We start from the raw sequence: 22,975 nt of genomic DNA, 5'->3' as shown, positions 1-22,975 counted from the left end.
TAAAAACATGTGCACACATTATGCAAATTGTCTTCAGAGGATGTCTTCCATATCCTCTGAAACGTATCTAGATTACTCACATGAACGTCGAGTTCACACTCAGCCCTGATGTACATGGAGACCGACCCTCTGAGCAGTAGCTCAGAGGGTTTCGGGATCCGGGACGCACCAGTCCCGGATCCCGAAACACATTACTCCCGGGGAGCCTTGAAAAAACAAATTTGGCCCCCGACCAAAAGCTCCCTCATATAAGCCAGTTAAGGTCCTCCTTACTGTCAACTACTGATTAACTGCTACTACTAAGTGCAACACAGTAAAAAATGCATCACAAATCACCACATACAAATATGACAACACAGTCAATTCCACGGCAACCGAGCAAAACCTATTTGCCGGCGAAGACTGATATGACAGTGGACCTTGAGTTGAGATCATTTTGTCAGAGCAACTGTCAAAACAAATACTACATCTTGAACAATTCCTCGGTTAGTTGATCGGCAGAAAATTACTGGCAACTATTTTGATAATCAATCGGTTGTTTTGAGGCATTTTTAAGCGTCAATGTCAAAGCATTCTGGTTCCAGCTTCTGGAGTGTGAAGATTTTCTGGGTTTGTTAGTCTTCTACGTCAGTAAATTGAAATTCTTTGGATTTTGGAATTTTGGTTTGAAGTTATCACCTTGGGATCTGGAAACTTATGATGGACCTTTTTTTTCTTTTTTTCTTCTGACCAAACGATTTATCATTTAATCCAGGAAATGATTGGGATTTTAATCAATACTGAAAAAAAGGGTAGATGCATCATTGATAAAATGACTTAATCCAAATTCGTTTGATTTAATTGAAATTTAATTGAAGTTGTGTTAAAACAGAACGTGTAAGTGTGTATGCATGTATGCATGCAAGTGTTAAACAGATATTGACTACATTCAGTTCCCATGCGATGAAGCGTGACCCCCCCCTCCTTCACCAAAAAGACAATACTGACCACCTGGACCAATAGTGTGTGTGTGTGTGTGTGTGTGTGTGCGCGCAAACACACGTCCATAATAATATTGACTGGTTGTAATGTGAGAGGTCAAAACACAATAGCACTGTGACTCTGAAGACCTAACACCATGCTGAGAGAGGTCACAGCTATGTGTTGCACACACACACACAAACACACACACACACACACACACACACACACACACACACACACACACACACACACACACACACACACACACACACACACACACACACACACAAACAAACACACACACACACACACAAACAACATTTGTCCATGTCCATGTCATTTTTATTAACTGAATGTTTTTTCTTTACACATGACTCGCATTTTTTTTCTCCGATATGGAATCTTGTGCACGGAAATTAGAGATGTTCACCCATTGCTCCCATTTTTCATGGTTTTAAGGATAAGTGAGTGATTTTGAACAAATACTCAATTATTGGCTTTTGCAGACCAGGCTGCAACTGATCGTAGCCAAGGCATCACATGCGAGCCTGAATTCATTATAATGATGTTTTGCAAAGTACAAAAGTACGCATTGAGGTTTTAATCCTTATCAATGTCTTAATCTTATTACTTAATTTTGAAGAACACACACCAGTGTGAGAAAGGGGAGAAAAGGATAAAAACATTTCAGTGGGGGAACTTCTTAAATTAACACTGTTCATGTGGAGCTCTTGTATTCACGATAGCAGTACAAACACTATGGGGTTATAAGTGAAATCAAATCGTTGTATATACTCTCTGGGTTTTTTATCGTCGCTGTTCAGTTCTTTGGAGACGGTCGTAAATTAAGAGCAGAGGGTTTTCCGACCTGTGCTCTTAAGGACCTCATTCGCTGTGCAGCTGTGGTGATCATCGGCGTCTTCTTACAGCAGCAGGCGACAACTTCTCAGCGGACAAAAAGCCAGGAGACAGTCTGTTGAAATGCAAGGCTGGTGTTATGCTATATACCTCTATACTATTCTTTTTTTTTATTTTCAACAAATCCCATGAAAAGACCAAAACTAACAATGTGTTAGTCTGTCTCTTGATACTGATACTTCTGACTTCCCTACACTGTCTGTGGCATCCAGCTCCAAGCCCATTCCTTTCTACCGAACGTGTAAAGCTTAAAGGTGTTAAAAAGTTCAATCAGAAAAGGCTCAGTAATTTCCTTAAACAGCTGGTCACTGTTGTTTTTAGCAAACATTACTCAAATAGGAGTAAATAGTGCATTTCCTGGGGATGATCTTAAGACAAGGGTTAATACACATTTGGTGTTCTAGTGAGTTTTTACAGCATCAGGACAGTGTATGTGGGATTTACTCAAAATAAATTACCGTGCCCATGTTCATGGTAATGAAGGAACATGTCACGCAGTGTGACAGCGCGGCTCAATGGTGGGCCTTTAATAGTTTTTGGACAACAACGGAAGTCTGTGGCACAGGACAATAATGTATCTGGCTTTGGATACACAGACAATACTTGTTAGTGAGACCAATTCATTATCGGTGTCGATGTCCTCGCGGGAAACTGGCAAAAACCTCAAACGATGAGCTTCAAACAACGGTATGGACTTTCAGCATGTACAGGTTGCATTATTCCTCAAAAAGCACTTTTGTGCACAGGCATAGTCACCGTCTTTGCCGTGATTGTGATGCAGCATGAGACTGTATTAGTGTAGCTCTCGTCATAGCAACAGAACAACGTTCCGTGGTGTTCATTGTAAAATTCCCAACTTAGATTTGTTTGCTGGAAAATCTGTCTGTGCTGTTGTGGTATGTTTGCTGCAGGGCCTCGCCGCGTGTCAGTGTCAACGCAGATCTTCTGTGTCGATTAGAAATTCACAGTTGCTGTTGCTGTGTGATGGTTGTCCTTAAGCCACTAGAAGTTTGACTAGCCTGAAAAAAAAAAAAAAAAAAAAAATTGTGTCACACTACATTGCTTTGTTTCAGGATCTGCAACCCACTGCACAGAAATGGAGGAGGCTTATTTGAATGTATGGCACAATGTCCATTGAAACAACTTGAAATCTAAAAGCCCGGCTAATCTCTCTGTGTTTGCCTGTCTGCCTTTTTCTTTGTATTGCCTTTTTTCCTATCACTCCATCTGCCACATCTCTTGATCTTAATCTTACAGCTGTCCCTGGAACTCCATTTTAGTTCCACTCAGTATCCTACTGTGAAACAGGACATATTGAATACTGACTGAAAGACACTGCTGCATTTGTTTGTGTACGTGCGTGTGTGTGTGTGTGTGTGTGTGTGTGTGTGTGTGTGTGTGTGTGTGTGTGTGTGTGTGTGTGTGTGTGTGCGTGGCCGTGTGCGTGCGCGTGTGTGTACACTGGCCAGGTTGATCAGTTCCAGCAGTCTGGTATTACAGTTGTTCACACTTTGCTGTGATCAAACAGTGGTGACAAACACACTCCTGTGCATACAAACACTGACACACACACACACACACACAAACACACACCTTATGCTATGCATCGTGCTAATTAAACCTTTACTATTGTCGAGTTGGGTTGGAATCCACTGAGCACATTGTTTATCCTACAGGTCCTCACACATTAAACGAACCCTAACGACTAGCACACCAGCACATTTTTTTGTTCAAATTTGCACAACAACAAAAAAAAAACTAACAATGCCACTATAAATCTGATTCAACCATCTCATCATATGCTTGGAATAAAAATGTTTGCTTTCATTTGGAAACTAGTACTTGGCAACAGAAAGTGAAAGTGAAAAGTGGCTGGCTTCTACAACAGGACAATGATCCAGAGAAAACCTCAAAATCCACCATGAACCATCTCAAGAAACACAAGCTGACGCTTCTAGAACGGCCCTCGCAGTCCTTGAACATCACTGAAAACCCGGGGGGTAGATCTCAAACACTCTGTGTGCGCAGGACCGCCTAAAAATATCTCAGAACTTGAAGTGATCTACTGGAAGAGCGGGTGAGATTCCTAAATCAAGAATAAGAATAATAGAAAGACTATTAGCTGCTACAAAAAGTGTGTGCAAGCTGTAATATCTACCAAAGGAGGGAGGGAAGTAGTGACTAGGTAGGGTGCCCAAACATTTGCATATGACACACTCGTTTATTTTTTTTCATATTTTTTAAGTTCACGCAATCAAAAGTAACAGTGCATTAAAAATTTGTATAAAGGCTTATTTTGAATGTCTGTTTGTTGCAGGGGTCGTATTTACTTCTCTTCACTTCAAAAATCCACAAAATATGCAATTTGCCCAAACTTTTGCACACAACTGTATAAACCTATAAACCTTGGCTACAGGCCTGATGCTGAAAAAACAAATCAGACTCTAGGCACGATGCTTAAAACATCCTGACAACTGTGGACCGCGGGGCAAACACTCAGCAACTAAATATTCTGATCAGTTGCTATGATAGCAAGGGAACAAAATTAAGTTTCCCTGTTCCACCTAATTGACTACTTACTGTATATGATCGTGCAGTTACGTTGAGGCAAATTAGATCGAAGTCAATTGCAGCTTCATACCACCGTCACGTCCCTGAGCCTGGTTGATTTCAAAGCATGCGCATGCATTCAAAGCAGCGTTCTGGTTTTGTAAAAAGAGGTATGAAGTATGTCCACTGGTGTCCAACGGGAAACGCAACAACACTGACACCCTGTGGTACATTATATTAAGGTGTCAATATCAATGTAGTAATAAGTTGTGGACCACGATGGTGGTTTAGCCTGGTTCAGCCGGTTGGTTGGCAGTGAGGTGAAATGAACTTTCATTTTACCTCACTGCCAACCATTTTCCAAAACATGCTGTAATTGTTCAGGCAGCCATTTATTCCACATCATGTTAAAACACCTTGAGAATCGACTGTACAGACTTGAAAAACTCTCTGGAGAGAGATAATACCTCCGAGTCAACGTTTAATCTGCATTATTGTCACTCATATGACATTATCATCTCGTAGTAGTGAAGCTGCCAATAGCGACTGTTTAGAACAATCTTCCTACATTTCAAAACTGCTAAGAGAGTTAGCAAGAGTTTATCCTCACTGGATTCGAGCTTCTGATTCTCATTTCTCCAGCTTAAAATTGAATTTCAAAACATTTTTATCAGACAGGGCTCCTTAATTCCCATTTGCTATCAATAATGCAGATGCACTGCAGTTTACTTAGTTAAATTCAGAGGTGTACCAAGGTGCTTCATTGATGTTTCAACTTTCCCCTGCGGTGCACTGCAGTGGAAATGTCAGAGGAAGTGTGTAAATGCAATGAGTGTCAAATTCACTCTTTAGGTGCTCCATGCCTAAAATCTAAAGTTGAGCTGTAGGTCATACACATTTTGGCCGTATATATATATATATATATATATATATATATATATATATATATACACACACACATATATATATACAAACATACATACATACATACATATATATATATATACACATACCTACATACATATATATATATATATATATATATATATACACATACCTACATACATATATATATATATATATATATATATATACACACATACCTACATATACACATACATACATACATACATATACACATACATACATACATACGTACACAGATATATATATATATATATATATATATATATACATACTTACACACACGCGCACACACATACACACACACACACACACACACACACACACACACACACACACTCACACACACACACACACACACACACACACACACACACACACACACACACACACACACACACACACACACACACACACAGCTCTGGAAAAAATTTAGAGACCACTGCAAATTTTTCTGAAATCAGCATCTCTACATGAATGACAGCCATTCCATTCCAGTGTCTGTTGAATTCCAACACAAGCACACCTCATTCTACTTAATGAGGTACTGGTTAGGTGATCAGCTGAACCAAATCTTATTTAACGAGTAAAAGTATAGCAACCACTGCTGTGGTCATCACTATCCTCTTGCAATAGGACTAGATGGAGGGCAAAAACAGTGCTAGTAGTACCTCAAAAGTAATTGGAATCAAAAAATAACTATTGACCACGCCAAAAGAACAGGTTTGAGTGAGGAAAAGAAGGGTTCAATTCTGGCTTTACTGGCAGAGGGATGCGGTGAGCGTCAGGTTGCTTCCATCCTTAAAATTTCTAAGATGGCGGATCATAAGGGCAGGGTCAAGCAGCAAACATTGGGGACAAAAGAGCCACAGACAGGCAGAGGGCGAAAACGACTCTCCACTGACCGGGATGACCGTCAACTCATTCGCATTTCACTCAGCAACCGTAGTATGACATCAAGTGATCTACAAAAAGAATGGCAAATGGCAGCTGGGTTGAAGTGCACGGCGAGAACGGTTCGAAACGGACTCCTGGGGGCAGGGCCCAAGTCGTGCAAAGCTAGAAAAAAGCCCTTCATCAATGACAAGCAAAGAAGAGCCAGTCTGAGGTTTGAAAAAGACCATAGAGGACTGGAGTAAGGTCATCTTCTCTGAGTCCCATTTTCAGCTTTACCCAACACCTGGTCGTCTAATGGTTAGATGGAGACCTGGAGAGGCCTACAAGTGTCTCGCAACCACTGTGAAATTTGATGGAGGATCGTGATGATCTGGGGGTTCTTCAGCAAGGCTGGAATCGGGCAGCTGCGTCTTTGCGAAGGACGCATGAATCAAGCCACGTACAAGATTATCCTGGAAGTAAACTTGCCTCCTTCGGCGCTGACAATGTTACCCAACTCCGACGATTGGTTTTCCAGCAGGACAATGCTCCATGCCACACAGCTAGGTCAATCAAGGTGTGGATGAAGGACCAGCAGATCGAGACCCTGTCATGGCCAGCCCAATCTCCAGACCTGAACCCCACTGAAAACATCTGGAATGAGATCAAGAGGAAGATGGATGGTCACAAGCCATCAAACAAAGCTGAGCTGCCTGACTTTTTGCGCCAGCAGTGGCATAAAGTCACTCAACAGCAATGTTGACTGGTGGAGAGCATGCCAAGATGCACGAAAGCTGTGATTGAAAATCAGGGTTATTCCACCAAATATTGATTTCTTAACTCTTCCTAAGTTAAAACATTAGTATTGTGTTTATTAAAAATGAATATGAACTTGTTTTCTTTGCATTATTTGAGGTCTGAAAACACTGCGTCTTTTTTGTTATTTTGACAATTTGTCATTTTCTGCAAATAAATGCTCTAAAGGACAATACTTTTATTTGGAATTTGGGAGAAATGTTGTCAGTAGTTTATAGAATAAAACAAAAATGTTAATTTTACTTTACTTAATTTTTTTAACATATACATATAAATAGTCAAATCAGAGAAACTGATAATTTTGCAGTGGTCTCTTAATTTTTTCCAGAGCTTTATATATATATATAAAGCATATATATATGTATATGTATATGTATATATATATATATATATGTATATATATATATTTATATATGTATATATGTATATTAAGTGAAGTTCTCATCTACCTGTATTAAAATGCTGCATCAAAACAAACAGGTTGTTTTGTCAACAGCATTAAAAAAGCCTAGTTATGTTGTTCAGTCAGTGGACATAACACATGCAAATCTTCAAACTGACAGTGGTGTGGGAAAGAAACACAATGGGCTGTGTTTTGTGAGTAGAAATTCAATTTGGTTATTGGAAAAGAAAAGCACGTGGTTAGTGAGCTACCTCAACAGCTCAGTGTGAACAGAGGAAACGGAAAAATAGACATGGTTGCTCTAATAGATGGTCTCTACAGTGCTTGTGTCTGTGTGTGTGTGTGTGTGTGTGTGTGTGTGTGTGTGTGTGTGTGTGTGTGTGTGTGTGTATCTTAACTGCCGCATGAGGTCAAAGCGAAGAGTGGAAAAACACATTGTAAGGTGCACACACAACTTTCTGTCGACATTATCACATGACCCAACAATTTCAGTCAAATTCATCTGCCTCTCTATAAATTTATATTTGTAACTTTTTTCAACTGTTCTGTTCTGTTTGTCCTAAGCACTAACATTGGTTGGTAAAGATTATTCTTTGTGAAACTACTGAACACTACTGTTTTCATACATGTTTGTCCCTTTATGAAACTTTAAATTGGCAACAGCTTTACTGAACCATAAACATTTTTTTCCCCGCACTACATCACTGTCAAATCTGTATTCATAGTTATGACATAGCATATCTAGTATATGACATACACTGTATTATAACATTTCAAAAAAATAACATCTTTCTTATAATATTTTAGCGCATATCTTTCTGATTTAGTCAACATATGAGCATTTCCAGTAATGCCAGAAAATTCTGGATGCAATTACATGCTACACCCAGATTAGACCCAGATGTCACTTACAACATTAACAAAGGCTCTGCTCTATTCAAGTGTCCTACAAAGCCAAGACAGTATGACAGTGAGCCAGCATGAGCACTACAAGGACCCTGAAACTGAAGCAGCTAAATGAAATTGAGCCATCATTAACGGTAATATTTACAAATGTGCTAATCCTACTGTGACATGTCTTCCATGAAAAAGGGCCTTGTGTCGAAAATGCAATACAACTTTACATGTTATCAGCCCCACAGAGACAAAGAAAGCCAGTGAGGTGACGCCTGTGAGGGACGACAGAGGAATCTACCGGTTCAACACTCAGTACAGCTGGGAATTTATCCAAAAAATTCGCACCTGAATCCCCTTTTTTTTCCCGACAGCACAATTGTACGTTCACCACGTGAATCCATTTGTACGATTCACCGCGTCAAGACTACGAGAGAGAGAGATCGGGGAGCGATGCGTGATGCAGCCAGGCGGAGGCAATGACAGCAGGGGCTTTTCGCCTCACCCCCGAGCGTTGGCCATCCTGAACAGGTGTAAACATTGCTCACGTTAGGCGTGGTCGGAAGATACATCGCACAAACTAGTTAGTTTCAAGCACACTGAGAGCTCTAGGGTGTTCTCGAGCAAAGCGACAGGAAATGAGGGAGTGCAAGAAGAGCAAATGTACACAGTGGACATGTGACTTTTGTACATATTCAAATCTTATTACAATTTTTAAGCTTTATTTTACTGCAAATGCAAGTTTAGTCAGTACCTTATTTACATTTAGTTACACAGTTACACATTACTTTTTCAAGCTGTAAATGCTGTTTGCACTGGGAAAACATGACACTTCGCACATTTACAGACCATAACAGAACCAAAAACCATGACGCATGTAGGTTTTAAATTTAAAAACATACATAGCGAGCATGCTGCAAACGGCAACGCTGCCCTAAAATTAGGAGTCACCTAATGTCAACATGACCTCATGGGATTTTCCCAACTGCAGCATTCTGAATTCTGCTCTGCGTTGAATTAACTCCCCATATCTCCCACTTGCTTGCTCTTGCCTCGTGCAGCACAAACCCCTGCACATAAAAACCCCCCACAAACTCCCTTAAAAAAACCCCAAAATCTGATCTTTATGAGGCAGGATGCAGATATTCGAATGAAAGAAGCAGAGGCAGTAAAATGGTGCACTCCGTGTTTCTCCTTGCGGAGGACCTGATGGGTTTTTTAGTCCCACTCAAATGGACACACCAAAAATATTACTGCATACATAATAAACCCACACGCAGCTCTGTTAACCCGACCCGGATATAGCAGTTATCAGGAGGCACTTCATTTGTTCAACGACAGTCGATATTACACCATACTACGTTTAATAAATTGGGGAAGATCATGATCATTTATCATAATCTCAAAATCATGATAGATGATCAACCATTACTCTACGGCATTTGTTACGTTGCAACGAGCCTTTAAGAAATAATTAAATCAAATTAAACTCCAACCGTCCTGCACGTCAGTGTGACTGACTTTATCTCTCATCAGCAATACAAATAACATGATTGACCTGGACATGTGCAGGGTGTTTTCTATGTATCATGACTGTGCGCAGCTTTCCTGTGGTTTTGTAAAGTGTGTGTGTGGATTTGCTATGAAACAGATGAGTGATCACTGCAGCCCGGGCTGCAAACTGGTACAAACTGGTCTGCGAAGATGTTATCAGACCAGAGGAGATATCTCCTGCCACTGCGAAGAGCGAGTGAGCACCTTACTGCTCTTTCGAGACCACACACCCCTTGGTTAGCCACAAACACAGAACTCTGCAACAGACAAGAAACCCTCAGCTAACAATTATTCTGCGGTGTGGGAGGTTAGTTGTAAAGAAAAGGGGCTCAAGTGTCTCACTAAGTGGTGCGTTAGATTTCTCTTTAAAACATTTGTTATAAGGCAGCGACAGCCTCTTTCTCTCCCTCCCCTGCTGAAGCTGTCCATGGTTCTGACGCGCTCTTTACCACAGCCACGGTCTAATTCGGACACCGCTGAACGAGCCTTAGCCCGAGGCACAGAAGAGACAACCTGTCCCTCAGGCTGATGGAAAGCTTCACAGATTTGCTTTGATTACAGGTCACCAAAACTGTTGTGAGGCACGTGACCTGTACGTGTATGAGCTTCTTTTCTCCTTGCAGATATTCAGATGAACACAGAAGCAACCAAAAACATAAAGCGAAATTAAATAAGGTTTTCATTTAATGTTTACACCCAGGAAATAAACTCTGAATGTGATCACACCTTTCAAAGTGTGTAAAACCTTTACTTTCAATTATTAATTGGAGGCAACTATTTTTGCAACAGAACACAGAACTTAAAACTCCATTGGCCACAGCCCTTAACATTATACATCTTTCATTGGGGTTGTCATCTTTGTTTTTTATATATAGCTCTATATAATTATTTATATATATATTTAGATCTCATTTTAACAAACCTGACGGATGCACACATGCTAACGGCGTGTTCTGTCATGTGCCATGTCTGTTAGTTTCTGTGTTTATGTGTGTGAAGTTTCCATAGAGAACAGTGGGCTGACTCAAAATAAGAACCTAGGGTTTCCTCTTCAAGCCTGAGAGACAGAAGACAAGTGGAAAACTGGTTTCACACACACACACACACACACACACACACACACACACACACACACACACCCTCACACACACAAAAGCACAAGTACAATATTCTGCAAAACTGCACTAACATATACACACAACAAAGAATATACGCCAAAAAACAAAAACATGCGCAACACGGCAGCACACACACAATCACAACTTACTCAACGCACACTGAGACAGATACATGCATAACATCATGTAGACATAACATTACACCTGCCCACTCACACAACACAACACACAAACGCCCCCTTTCTTTGTTAACAGGGAGTGGTCCCCTTCAGGAAGGCACCACTCAACAGCCAAAGCAAAGTGCACCGGGGCAACTATACAGCAACACACAGGGGGCTAAATAAACAGCATGATTGCCACAAGAGGTCAAAGGTCAAAATGTACAAGTACTTTTAATGCAACAACTCCGGATAGGATTTATGAATCAAAAAAGAAAAACAACAACAACAACAACAAGAAAAAAGAGGTTAAGGAAGAAGCAACGGATGATGAGTGTGTCCAAGTTGACAAATCTGAGTGCAGTGAATTTACTTTAACTATAAAATCAGAAAAATCAGAGACAAGTCTTGTTCATTCTAAGTACCTGATTAAACTTGTGACAGATTCGTTTAATGACCACAGAGGAGAAAGAGGTCTTTCCAGATCTAAACCTGCAATAACGGATTTTTTTTTTTTTGCCTTTTGGGGGCAGCAGACACAAGTTGTGAACACAACCCTGACATATCATCACCTTTTAAGTTGATATAGCGAACTTGTTACCAAACAATTCTGTATTTACACATCCAATACTTGGAGAGCAACATTACCATTCATTTGGAGTTGTGTTTTGGCCACCTGGCAAACGTTACGTCCAACATTCACTCTCTTTTAGCTCTGTTTTTGGTCTCTCTCTAGTGATAATTCTCTGTAGGGTCATCACTAAGGGCGACCCCCCTTTCACACCGTCACGTTTCACATCTCCTTTCGATCGGCTACTCTGTTTGTGTAAAATATCGGTTATAGCCAATTTGGGGCTACAGAGAAGGAAAAGCATTATTCTATAACATTCTATAACAATACAACACATCTGAGCTGACAGCTGTAGAACATATTGAAGAAAACTGAAAGCTGCATAGAGAGCAGCATAAAGCAGGAATTCCTGATTTGCAAAACCCAAACAGCAGAAAAAAACATTTTCATAGGAATAAAGAAAGTTAAGTTTTTCTCATAAATATCGCACCATCTTTGCTTTTTCTTTGTTTTTACCTTTGTGCCCAGCACACAGACTGTGAGCACAGTCTTCTGATACATATATACAACAGCCTGATACATCATGACAAAAAAAAAACAAAACTGAAAAGATTTAAAATGTCAGAAACATTAACAACACGAATATATAAACTATATGAACTGTTCATCTGTGCAATTGAGAATGACCTCGACATTTTGTGAAAAACATCCTGCAGTCCATGTGCTTAAAAAGTTTGCGGTGAGTTACCATCATTCTGTGAAGTACAGTGTCTTACAGTCAGATATAGTAACAATCTTATAAATAAATCTTATGTGGTGAACATAAAACAGCACCTGAGAATAGGCAACTGCCTGAAAGACAAAGAAATCTGCCACAACAAAGCAGCACAGCTTTAAATTTTCTTTTTGTGTTTCTTTTTTAACCTTGTTTGTTTTTCCTCTGTGTATCTTGCACACTGTGAGATTTTAATATTTAAACACAAATCCCCTTTCACACTGAGACCATTTCAAAGACCGTACCTGCCCCCGACCTAGCTTTCCTTTCTTTGAGTTTGCTTTCTTCCTCTCTTTTCTATCTATGTTACCTCATCTCTGTAGTCCTGCACTGCTCCAATTTTTTCTTCTAATGTGATTCTTAATTTTTTTTGTCTTATCCTCTAAAGCAACTCTCTGCAAGGGTGTGTGTGTGTGGGTGGGTGTGTGTGTGTGTGTGTGTGTGTGTGTGTGTGTGTGTGTGTGTGTGTGTGTGTGTGTGTGGGTATGTGTGGGGGAGGGTGGAGAAGAAAGGTTGGAAAGGTTGGAAACGTTATGGCCTTAGAGGTGTGAAAGAGTGTGCGGTTTTCTTTTCTTTCACTGGCTTAGAGAACTTGCAAGCAAAGAGAAAAAAAAACCTTTTTGCAGTGACAACTTACAGTAACACAAATAACAAAAACGCATGTATCGCCGCTCTTGTGCAGCCACATGCTCTCAAACGCACACAAAATTTACTGCATGAAAGCCAAAAAATCCTACACATGCCTGAACACTAATTTGCTAATAAACTGTTTGATAGACGACTAAATATAGTGTGACTGGCTACCCCAACGTGCTTGACTAATTTGTTGACAAAGGATTATCTGATATATGACCGATGCGGCATTCATCTTTAAAATTGGAATTTGATGCTCATAATATTAGGACAGTTTTCTCAGAACACACAACTCAGATAACACATTAGTAGAAACAGACCATGTATTTTTCTCATAAACTGCTCAATAAGTAGGTTCTTAGAAGTGTATCTCAGTGTGTGTGGCTGTGAACTCAAGCTCCAGGAACTCTGCCACCAGGACGGGGTCATTTTTAAAGTGTACGAATGTCACTGCACTGACAGGACAAATGACTTCAGTGAAAATTGGATGGTGTCAAATACAAATAAGTCGCCATGTTTTTGGCTGTAACTGCACTTGGGTCAGTCGGTGACACTTCAGCTGAATGCAGAAGTTCGATGCGTCGTTTGTACAAGTTTTATCAAAATCAAATAAGAAGTATCTGAGATTGTGGTTGAGACACACAATGCGAGTTCCTTTCTCACAGATCAATCTTATTTGAAAATTTGATAACATATCTTGTTACAGCAAAATACAACAAATAATCTAAACTAAACTAATAGCCCCCCTCAAACGTAAAAAAAAAAGTGTGTCATTTACTTGGAATATAGCAAACACTCCCTAAAGTCCCTAATGCTCTAACAATTTCAATCATTTGCATTCAAGATGCTGTGTTTAATGGTATATTATTTGCAAAAAAACAAACACTCTTCCCCTCTCTCTCTCTCTCTCTCTCTCTCTCTTTTAAAGCCTACCTGTGGAAGATCTGGTGTTTTCCGACATAAACAACGTGTGTCTACATGGTTCCCTCGCTTGGCCTCTCATGACTGTTTTTATTGAGATGTACTGAGTATGGAGTTAACCTAATTACAACATTACACTGCCATACATGCTGAGAACCCGGCCGCCCCCAAACAGGCCCGCTGAATCTCCCCCGTCTTCAATGCGAGAAAAATCAGATTTTTCCGCATTGCAAGTGGTCACTTAATGCATTGTGGGTCAACAAAAGTGGCTTTCAAATGTCAAGTGGAGCTGGGAGGCCTTGTGACTGAATGTGAAGGCTGTTCTGCTAAAGATGAGGACAGAGAGTTCAGTATAGAAACAGACACTGCACATAGTTTTAGCCACTCTCTTTAAAATCCTGAACTACTAGTTAATCAGAGAGTCAGGGAGACAGGCTGCATTTCCAGTCTGTTGAACATTAGTTGGGTTTTTTTCTGTTTTGAAAAGCCAAAGAGAGCTAAATCCAACCAAACTAGACCATACGTTGTCACAGCTAGTCCTCAACCAAAAGGAACAAGGCATGAATGGACCTGGGTGCCTTGGCAACAGTACAAAAGACACCGTATATTCCAAGTTTTCAGGGAAACAACATAGTAGTGTGTTTAGTGACAAACGGTGACTAAATATGAACCTCTACAACATGACTACATCATTTGCCTTGCTCAAGAGCATGTTGAAGGCGAGGATCGTGTGATCCGTCTACTGGCCCTAATCTAAATAATCTGTTTTATTTTGAAATCCAAACCAGCAGCTGCTGCTCATGAGCTCAGTTTTCTCACCTTTACAACACAACTATGGTGTTTTGCATTTAAAAGAGGAAGAAAGCTGTACCACTTCTTAATCCTAAGAATTAATATCTTTTTTAGTATTTTACATGTAACCCCGGCTTCAGTCACACTGCTGATGGTAAAACAGCTGTGTTGCGTGGCAGAAATCAGTTTGTTGACGCGGTGAGTGATCCCCTGTTTAAGTTTACTTAGAGCACCGCTACTCAAGATCGACCTATAATATAATGTAGTGTGCATGTTGGCCAGTGCAGTGCTGACTCTGAACACGACTTAAAATTACACGTAAAAGCTATAAATCAGAAAATATCAAGAGGCACTTTCCCCTAATGAGATAATTACAAAAAATCTAATATGTAGACATGAGGACTAGATATGTTTCTATTTGTCAAGTAAGGACAAGCAGTTCACTCCAGGTTCGCTGTTTCTTTTTATCAGTTCGACTTCAAAATAAGGCAACAACCATTGAAAGTTAGATGTAGCAAATCTAGTCACCTGATTTCTATACATCCATGAAGGCGTCTCTTGATTGTAGACTTTGACAATGATACGCCTGTCTCCTGTAGAGTGCTCTTGACCTGGCTAGATGTTGTGAAGGGTTTTGCTTCACCTGGGGAAGAATTCTGCGATCATCCGCGTTAGTTGTCGTCCGTGGTCGTCCACGCCTTTTGGTGTCGCTGAGCTCGCCAGTGCATTCCTTCTTTTTAAAAATGCACCAAATTGTCGATTTGGCTACTCCTAAAGTTTCTGCTATCTGCCTGCTAGGTTAGTTTTGTTTCGTCAGTCTAATGGTGGACCCCCTCACTTGCATCGACACCTCTTTGACCGCATATTGAGAGCTCCCAGGATCAGCTACCATATGAAAATTCAGCACTTGGAATCAACGATACTGCTTGAAAAGACTCCGGAGAAAGCATAAACGTCGCTTGTCCAAACAAGTTTTACAATGCGACGTCTTCTTCCCCTCACTGTAGTTTGCCAAGCTGCAACGGGCTCATTGCTTAGCTGGCGGGCAGAAAACACCCATGTTTACTTAAATGGCTAGTGAGAACAGCAGGAGTGGTAGTGGGTGTTTTTCTCCCAACGGTTCCAAGGGGACACAATGAGCCAATTCCACACTCGAAAACAAACTTCAGCTAGCGATACAAAGGTGAGATTTTGCGAACTGTAAAGTGAGCTTTTTGTGAATTGTAAAAATGTGGAATTAAATGATGAAGGCAGTCTTATTATAAATGGTCAGCGGCATTCTCAATCTTGCATGAAACACAGGGGTTGATGAGTGAAACTACCAACAGAGTACATACTTTTATCTTTTGGTTTTTCAGTTTGAATTGTGCAGCTTGAAAAGTTGCGTGAGACTGTGGTTACCTGATGGTGAAGACGAGTGCAAGAGCTGTGGCTGGAGGAGGCATCCGTTTCAGATAAATCTGCTCCTCTATAATCGCCAGTTTGTTCAGGTCCTTCAGAGCAGACTTACAACAGCTGAGGGAAATGGCAAAAAGAGAAAGAAACCGTATCATTTATTCAATATCTTCCCCATTATTTGGAATTAGAAACTGGAACAAACGGAAAAGAGAGACCTAAATAAACAGTGGACCACTGTACAACTTTGTAATTGCTACCTTTAAAAAGCCTGGCAACGACAGTCTTGTGCAAACCTGACGCCCCTGTACAAAGGACAAATTCTCAAAGAGACCTGCAGAGATCAAGCGTCTGCTTATTTGGCAACACGTCTTCTTTTGCAAGGGAAGGGTTTATATCACAGAGCATGTTGGGTAAAACCAAACATGAAAGCATCGCAATGTTTCCACACAACTGTAACCTGTTTAATACAAAGGTTATCAGCCGTGTCTCTCAGAACTGCCGTCAGAGTTTGCAGATTTCAGTAATCCAGTTATGGCGTGACTGTCTATACCCATCAGACCAAAACCGTGAGGGAGTGTTTCAAGCATGCAAACAAAGACATTGCTACAGTATGATTGTCCTGCAGCGTTATGTGCTGGAAACTATTTTTACTCAGAGACAGTAAACAGTATTGCTCAGTTTTTGACATTCGCAATTGTAGTTTTGGCGTAAACATGACAGCTGAAATATTACAACATAAATAAGACTTGAGTCAGGGAAAGAAATAAAGAAATAAAATCTGATTATAAATAAGGTCCGTAAAACAAGTAAGATAAAGATTACATGGGGGAACATACAGTATCTGTGTCTGTGTGGAAGTGTCTACAAGTGTCCTTTTCATCGGTGCTTCCTCAGGAGTGTCTTGTGTTTTGTAGAGTGTTTGTCTTCCCACAGAGAAGTGTGTGCGTGTGATGTGGTAACACACAGGTAGTGCTGAACTACAGAACAGCACTACTGATCTCAGCCAGGGAAAGTGATCTCACACACACACACACACACACACACACACCATAGTGCACCTGGCTGCAGAATGACAAAAGTTTATCAGCAAGTGAATCTAGTGTAAAAACCAACAACGCAGGTGTCTTGCTGACATCAGTGGCTCCGTTCTGTCGTTTGAAACTGTGCCTGAATGAGAAAAAAAAACTGAAATCGAGAAATCAAGATGAGAACTTCTTTTATGATTTGGCTTTTAAGGTTGCAGTACAATGTTAATGCATCAAGACCATTTACAGTAAATCTGCATGTGGCTGTCCTCCTATAAAAAAGTTTGGGAGCTGCTAGTGTTCACTTCTGAAGGCCAGCAATCATGTTAATGTTTTTTGGAAAGTAATAGCAGGTAGATATTGGTTCGAATATCTTCCGGATTTGATCATTTCTTCCTGAAAAACTGAAAGAACTCGGTTCTTCTTCACAGAGCTATATTATTGCCAGAGTGAAAACAGCATACAAACATTGATGGGAGAGTGTATCATACACTACACAAGGCATCACTCACTTCCTCACTGCCTAGGGGGAGGCTTTGCCTCCCCCATGTGGATTAGCAGTCTATAACCTCAGGGTGAAGCCAGGGTGCCGATGTATGCATGCTGGCCACGCAGGCAGAGACTGTGTACATGCATTATTATATGTATGCCTCGTGTGGAGTAGGTATTGGGATGGAAAGACTGGACAATAAGAAAGAGAAGAATGAGAAGGAGAGGGCGAAGACGACGATGAAGAGCAGATGAATAATAAATCACGTTTTCATAAATAGCTGCGCGGAATCTGATCAAATTTGGGATCAATCAACATTAAAGGCTTCTACCACAAGCAAGAGTACAGGCTACAGACAAGTGCTGACAATTCATTCCTGTGTTCGTTTGTGTTTCACATCAATAAAACTAATTCAAATGTGAACATCAGACAGAAAGAAAAACAGAAGCTTTGCATGGGTGCGCGCGCGCGCGTGTAATTACAGACACAGGGGGAAGTCCTTTTCTTTTCTGTTTTTTCTGTGTTCGGGGATGCCAACCTCAGAGGAAACCCCTCCTCTGCCTGCCACCCACGCATCCACCTACACAGTGGAAACTTCTGTCTGAAAAACACAAACGCGCGTACACACTTTGATCATGGGGGCTGCTCGTGGAGGCCTTCAGATGATGTAAAGCACCTTCTGGCAGCCATATTGAAAGTGTCGTGCTTTGGGGGGGAAATAGTAACCTCAAAACGGAGCTGGAATGTGTGTAAGTATACTGACTCGAGCAATGAAGTTAAGTACAAATTTGAGGTATTCATAGTGTGCTTAAATATTTCCATTTCATGACACTTATGTATATGTCTACTCCACTAAATTTACCCACAAATCATCTGAAGAACCTTTAAAATATGATCCATTTAAAAAAAATATTTAACAATCCAAACAGTATATAAAATCTGAGTTTAAATCATTAGTCAATTATCAAAACAATGATTACTCATTTAAGTCATTTTTCAAGTAAAAATGTCACATTTGACGGTTTCAGCTGCTCAAAGGTGAGGATCTGCCGTTTTTCCTTGTCTTACATTACAGTAAACGGAATCCATTTCTGAGGTCTGGACTATTGGTCGGACAAAACAAGACATTACTTTAACTTTAACCTCTGGGTAATTGTCTCAGTCTTACTTTTTACAAGCCAAACAATAAACGGACTGATCAAAATAAATAAATAAATAAATAACCAATCGATTAATCCATAATGAAAATAATCATTAGTTGCAGCTCTATATTTAATATTTAATAAATGAGCTACACCTCAACCAACTACAACACTGAAATGCTGCTTAAACATTAATGCTTGAGTAATAAAGATATGCCAATGATATACTATAACACATACTACTGTATATACACACAGTATATTATTACTTACATACTTTTACTTAAAAGGAGCTTTATGTAGGTTTTTAGTGTCACTACATAGCCAACATTAGCACTTACAGCTGTTTGCTAGCAGAGCTGCATCTTCTCCTCCTCATGTTGGACTGAGGACAGACTGCACGCTACAGTGACTGACTATTGCAAAATTCTGTGACGAGACGGTACGGGCTGGCCGGTTACAGCCATTTACCATCTAGCTGGTTAGCATGCTAACTTCAGCAGGAGAAAAGAAGTGAGAGGACTAGAAGCAAAACAAGACTTAACATTTGCGTTGCTTTCCACCGATGGAGAGAGAGCTCTTGGCGAGTAAAGGCATGAAGTTTGATGCTGAACTCGCCAACGTTTCTTCTAGATCGGTAAGTAAACAGCTGTTAATGCCAACGTTGGCTACGTAGCGATAGCAAAAACTTACATATAGCACCTTTAAGTAACATTTTCAATAAATAATTTTCACTTGTAAAAGGAATATCTTTAGAGCAGTATGGATAGTTTTACACGAGTAAAGGATCTGAATACTCCCTCCACCACTGGCACTAAACAGCTGCTCTAAACATCATCTCCCCGACCCAGCTGTTCTCACCAGGATTGAACAGGCATGGTTATGATGTGTGGTTTGTACTGTGGCCCTGAACATGCTTGGAGTCGTTGCCTGGAGTTTGGAAAAAGATGCACATAACAAGCTCTGATGACATCTCTTTTTCACGTGGCGTTTGAGTCTAACTGTTGTAAGTCGCTTTGGACAAAAGAACACAGTGCAGCTGTGTTCACTGGTAACCATCACACTGTATTGTAAATACAAACTTTTTCAAGTAGCTCCCCTTCTAATAGAGTGGCTGTTACCAGTCCTTTCTCACAGCATTATCATCCACTAAATCTCTATCAGGCTGCCACAAATATGGGTACAAAGAGATTTGTGACACAACAACAACCCACAGACTTTGATGACAATAATAATTTAAAAATACTTTCGCAGGCTGTATTTTCCATTTTTATCAACTGATAGTGAGATATTGACAGATGAACATCTGGTTTCATTTTGATCGGAATTTACAGATATGCCTACATGATGTAGCTAATGAACTCAAATTGCTACTGCCCTGCACATGCAGGACAAAAGGTTTTTTTGAGGAACTGAAAATGACTTAATTTCTGATTGACGCACAAGCCGGTGTGGTGTAATGACTAATTTCTGTGTAAAAGCAGGACATAATAAAAGTAAAAACCAAACCGTTTTAAAGAACCACAAATACACAAAATATGAGACGGTAGGTATTACACTAGTAAGGACACTAACAGATATAAATGCCGACACACGCCGGCACATTCTGTGTGACGGGGGCACACAAGTTGCAGGAGCGGAACAATGCAGGGCTCCCCGTGTGGGGGAAGATACACTCAGAACGGGATGTGCTCTTTGGTGAACACAGACGCAGTCTCACTCACACACACACACACACACACACACACACACACACACGGTGCGCAAATGCTTGCACAGACATACTCCTCTGAATGCACGAGCACACAGATGCTTAAGAGCCAGCAGGCAACACAAAACATACACAGTTCATAGTCCTAAACACACACAAAACAACGCCGCGCACAACAGAGAGTGTGGGTGTAGCAGTAAGTCAAAGGGAAGTTGACTTTTCACAGTCACTGCTTGCTCCAATGTGAAAATTAGCATTTCAGAATCAATTTTGGGGGGGAAATTTTGATTCTTTAAATTAATAGCACACAAAAAAACACCAGTTTACGTGCACTTTTGGTGTCTTGTATGACCATCTAGATAATGTGTAATGGCATTAGCTTTTCTTAATTAAATTCAGACTTTTATTATCCCTAGTTTGACAACATGCAACTACTTATTATTCCACTGTGGAGACTAAAACTAAATGACGCGCAGCCCAATTATACAATCAGAGTTTAGATCTATCTAAAGACCAAATAGACAGAGGTGAGTCTGTGGAGGGTTTCTAAGAAGAAAGTTTCGGAAATTCTGGCAGTACATTTTAATTTGTACCATCACTTTTTCCATTCTTTTTAAACCCAGTTCTTGCCTCGTTGTCTTGTTTTCACAAAGCAGCATTTTCACTTCCTCACAGCCCAGGAGCTTTCTGCTCATTAGACCATTTGTTTTGAATAAATTTCAAGTGTTTTTTTTTTTTTTTTTTTTTTTCAAATGTATGAAACCATCAACAGACTAACAAAGTCATTTATGCACTGAAAGTTGCACACGTGAGTCTACTGCTCCCTAGTGGCCGAGAACCCTGTTGTACCTTCCCATAGACGGAGCAGTGGAATCCAGTCCGGAGGAGGTGAGGGGCTACCAGCACGGCATGGAGCGGACAACCCTTTTTCGGGATGGGAGCGGGTGATCCACACACACACACACACACACACACACACACACACACACACACACACAAACACAGAAAAAGTGAATGTGTAGCTAATTAAGTTCATTTCTTCTGTTACACATTACATCTACATTTCACTGCTTCAGCTGCCACAGCTACTCTGGGCCAATAACAACACTGCACACATAAGAGTAGCACGTAGGCCAGAGAGCACCGAGAACCTTGAATCATCACGCTGAACTCATAGCTGACACTTAAAAGAGCGCCGATGGACACTCGGGAGACGGTTACACACGCTGATGTTGTGATAAAAATCTGTAATCTCTTGTTTTTTTGTGTACAAACTTTCCCTCAACCTACCCCGCGTCAGTTGCCTTCGAAGTTGCTTTTCACAAGTGCCCGGCTTGAACCTGTTGCATTCTGCCGTCTACAGGCTCTATGTGCACACCGTGCACAGAGTGGACATTTGGACCTCCGTCTTGAAACACCTGAAAAACACAAAACACTTTTTCATATACATACATCTGTTGAATGGTGGTGCTAAGTGGTCGCTCTTGAAACACTGTGGTAGCATCGCTGCCGCTGCAATTATCTTGATATGACATCATGTCCTGTATATCTGGCACACTGCCAACAGGAAACTACACGAAACCAGAAATGCAAAGTACATCGCTCAAAGCTGCTTTTAAGCGCCGATAATTGAATGGGGAGATAAATACTGTGCATGGAGGACAGAGGTAATATCGTTCAGTGCAGGTTTACTTTTAAAAGGTTAGGTGGCCTGACACCTAAACTGTAACAGCAGACTCTGAGTCCCTCACTCACCGGGTCATTCCTCTGTCATTCAAACTGAACTGGGGTTTTTTTTGTTTTTTTGTTTTTTTGCAACAGAATAGAGTAGAACAGCGCGATGGCAGCACGGTGGTGCAATGTTTATCGCAGTTGCCCCGCGGCAAAAAGGGTTCTGGGTTGGAACCTGCTGGCCGACTGGGGACCTTTCCGTGTGGAGTTTGCATGTCTTCCCCGTGCCTGCGTGGCTTTCCTCCCCCGCTTCCTGCTTCCTCCCGCGAGAAACTGCCCGTAGGTGTGAATGTGAGTGTGAGCGGTTGTTTGTTTGATCGGCTGGCGACCTGTCCAGGGTGTACCCCACCTCTCACCCAATGTCAGCTGGGATTGGCTACAGCCACCCCCCCACCAAGCGGTACAGCTAACGGATGGAGAATAGAATAGAATAGAGTGGAATAGAACAGATCACAGCCGTATAGAATAGAAAAGCAATAGATCAGATGCAACAGGGCAGAAGAGATAGCATATGACAAAAAATTGCAGAACAGAACAAATTAGATTCCACAGAACAGAACTGATTAGAATCAACAGGATAGAAAAGAATACGACAAAACAGAATAAATTTTA

The 22,975-nt window shown here is 40.8% G+C and overlaps 1 protein-coding gene across 5 annotated transcripts in view; it reads right to left on the bottom strand.

The window, feature by feature from the left end:
- LOC120796321 (bcl-2-like protein 11) overlaps positions 1–22,210 on the bottom strand; it is a 55,012-nt gene extending 32,802 nt beyond the window's left edge. For 4 of the 5 annotated variants that reach the window (XR_005708363.1, XM_040139026.1, XM_040139027.1 and 1 more), the window contains exons 1-2: positions 21,923–22,210; positions 16,268–16,381 (exon numbers count right to left, since the gene is read on the bottom strand). The gene's annotated coding sequence lies outside the window, so the exon portion shown is untranslated. Of the gene's footprint in view, positions 1–16,267; positions 16,382–21,481; positions 21,557–21,922 lie in introns of all 5 variants that reach the window. The other variant, XM_040139028.1, reaches the window with a different exon arrangement.
- Between the last annotated feature and the right edge of the window lie 765 nt (positions 22,211–22,975).

Source organism: Xiphias gladius, chromosome 11 (assembly GCF_016859285.1).
Source record: "Xiphias gladius isolate SHS-SW01 ecotype Sanya breed wild chromosome 11, ASM1685928v1, whole genome shotgun sequence".
Lineage (NCBI taxonomy): Eukaryota > Metazoa > Chordata > Actinopteri > Istiophoriformes > Xiphiidae > Xiphias > Xiphias gladius.
Note: the sequence above shows the minus strand (reverse complement) of the source record. Positions and strands in the feature narration are given on the sequence as shown.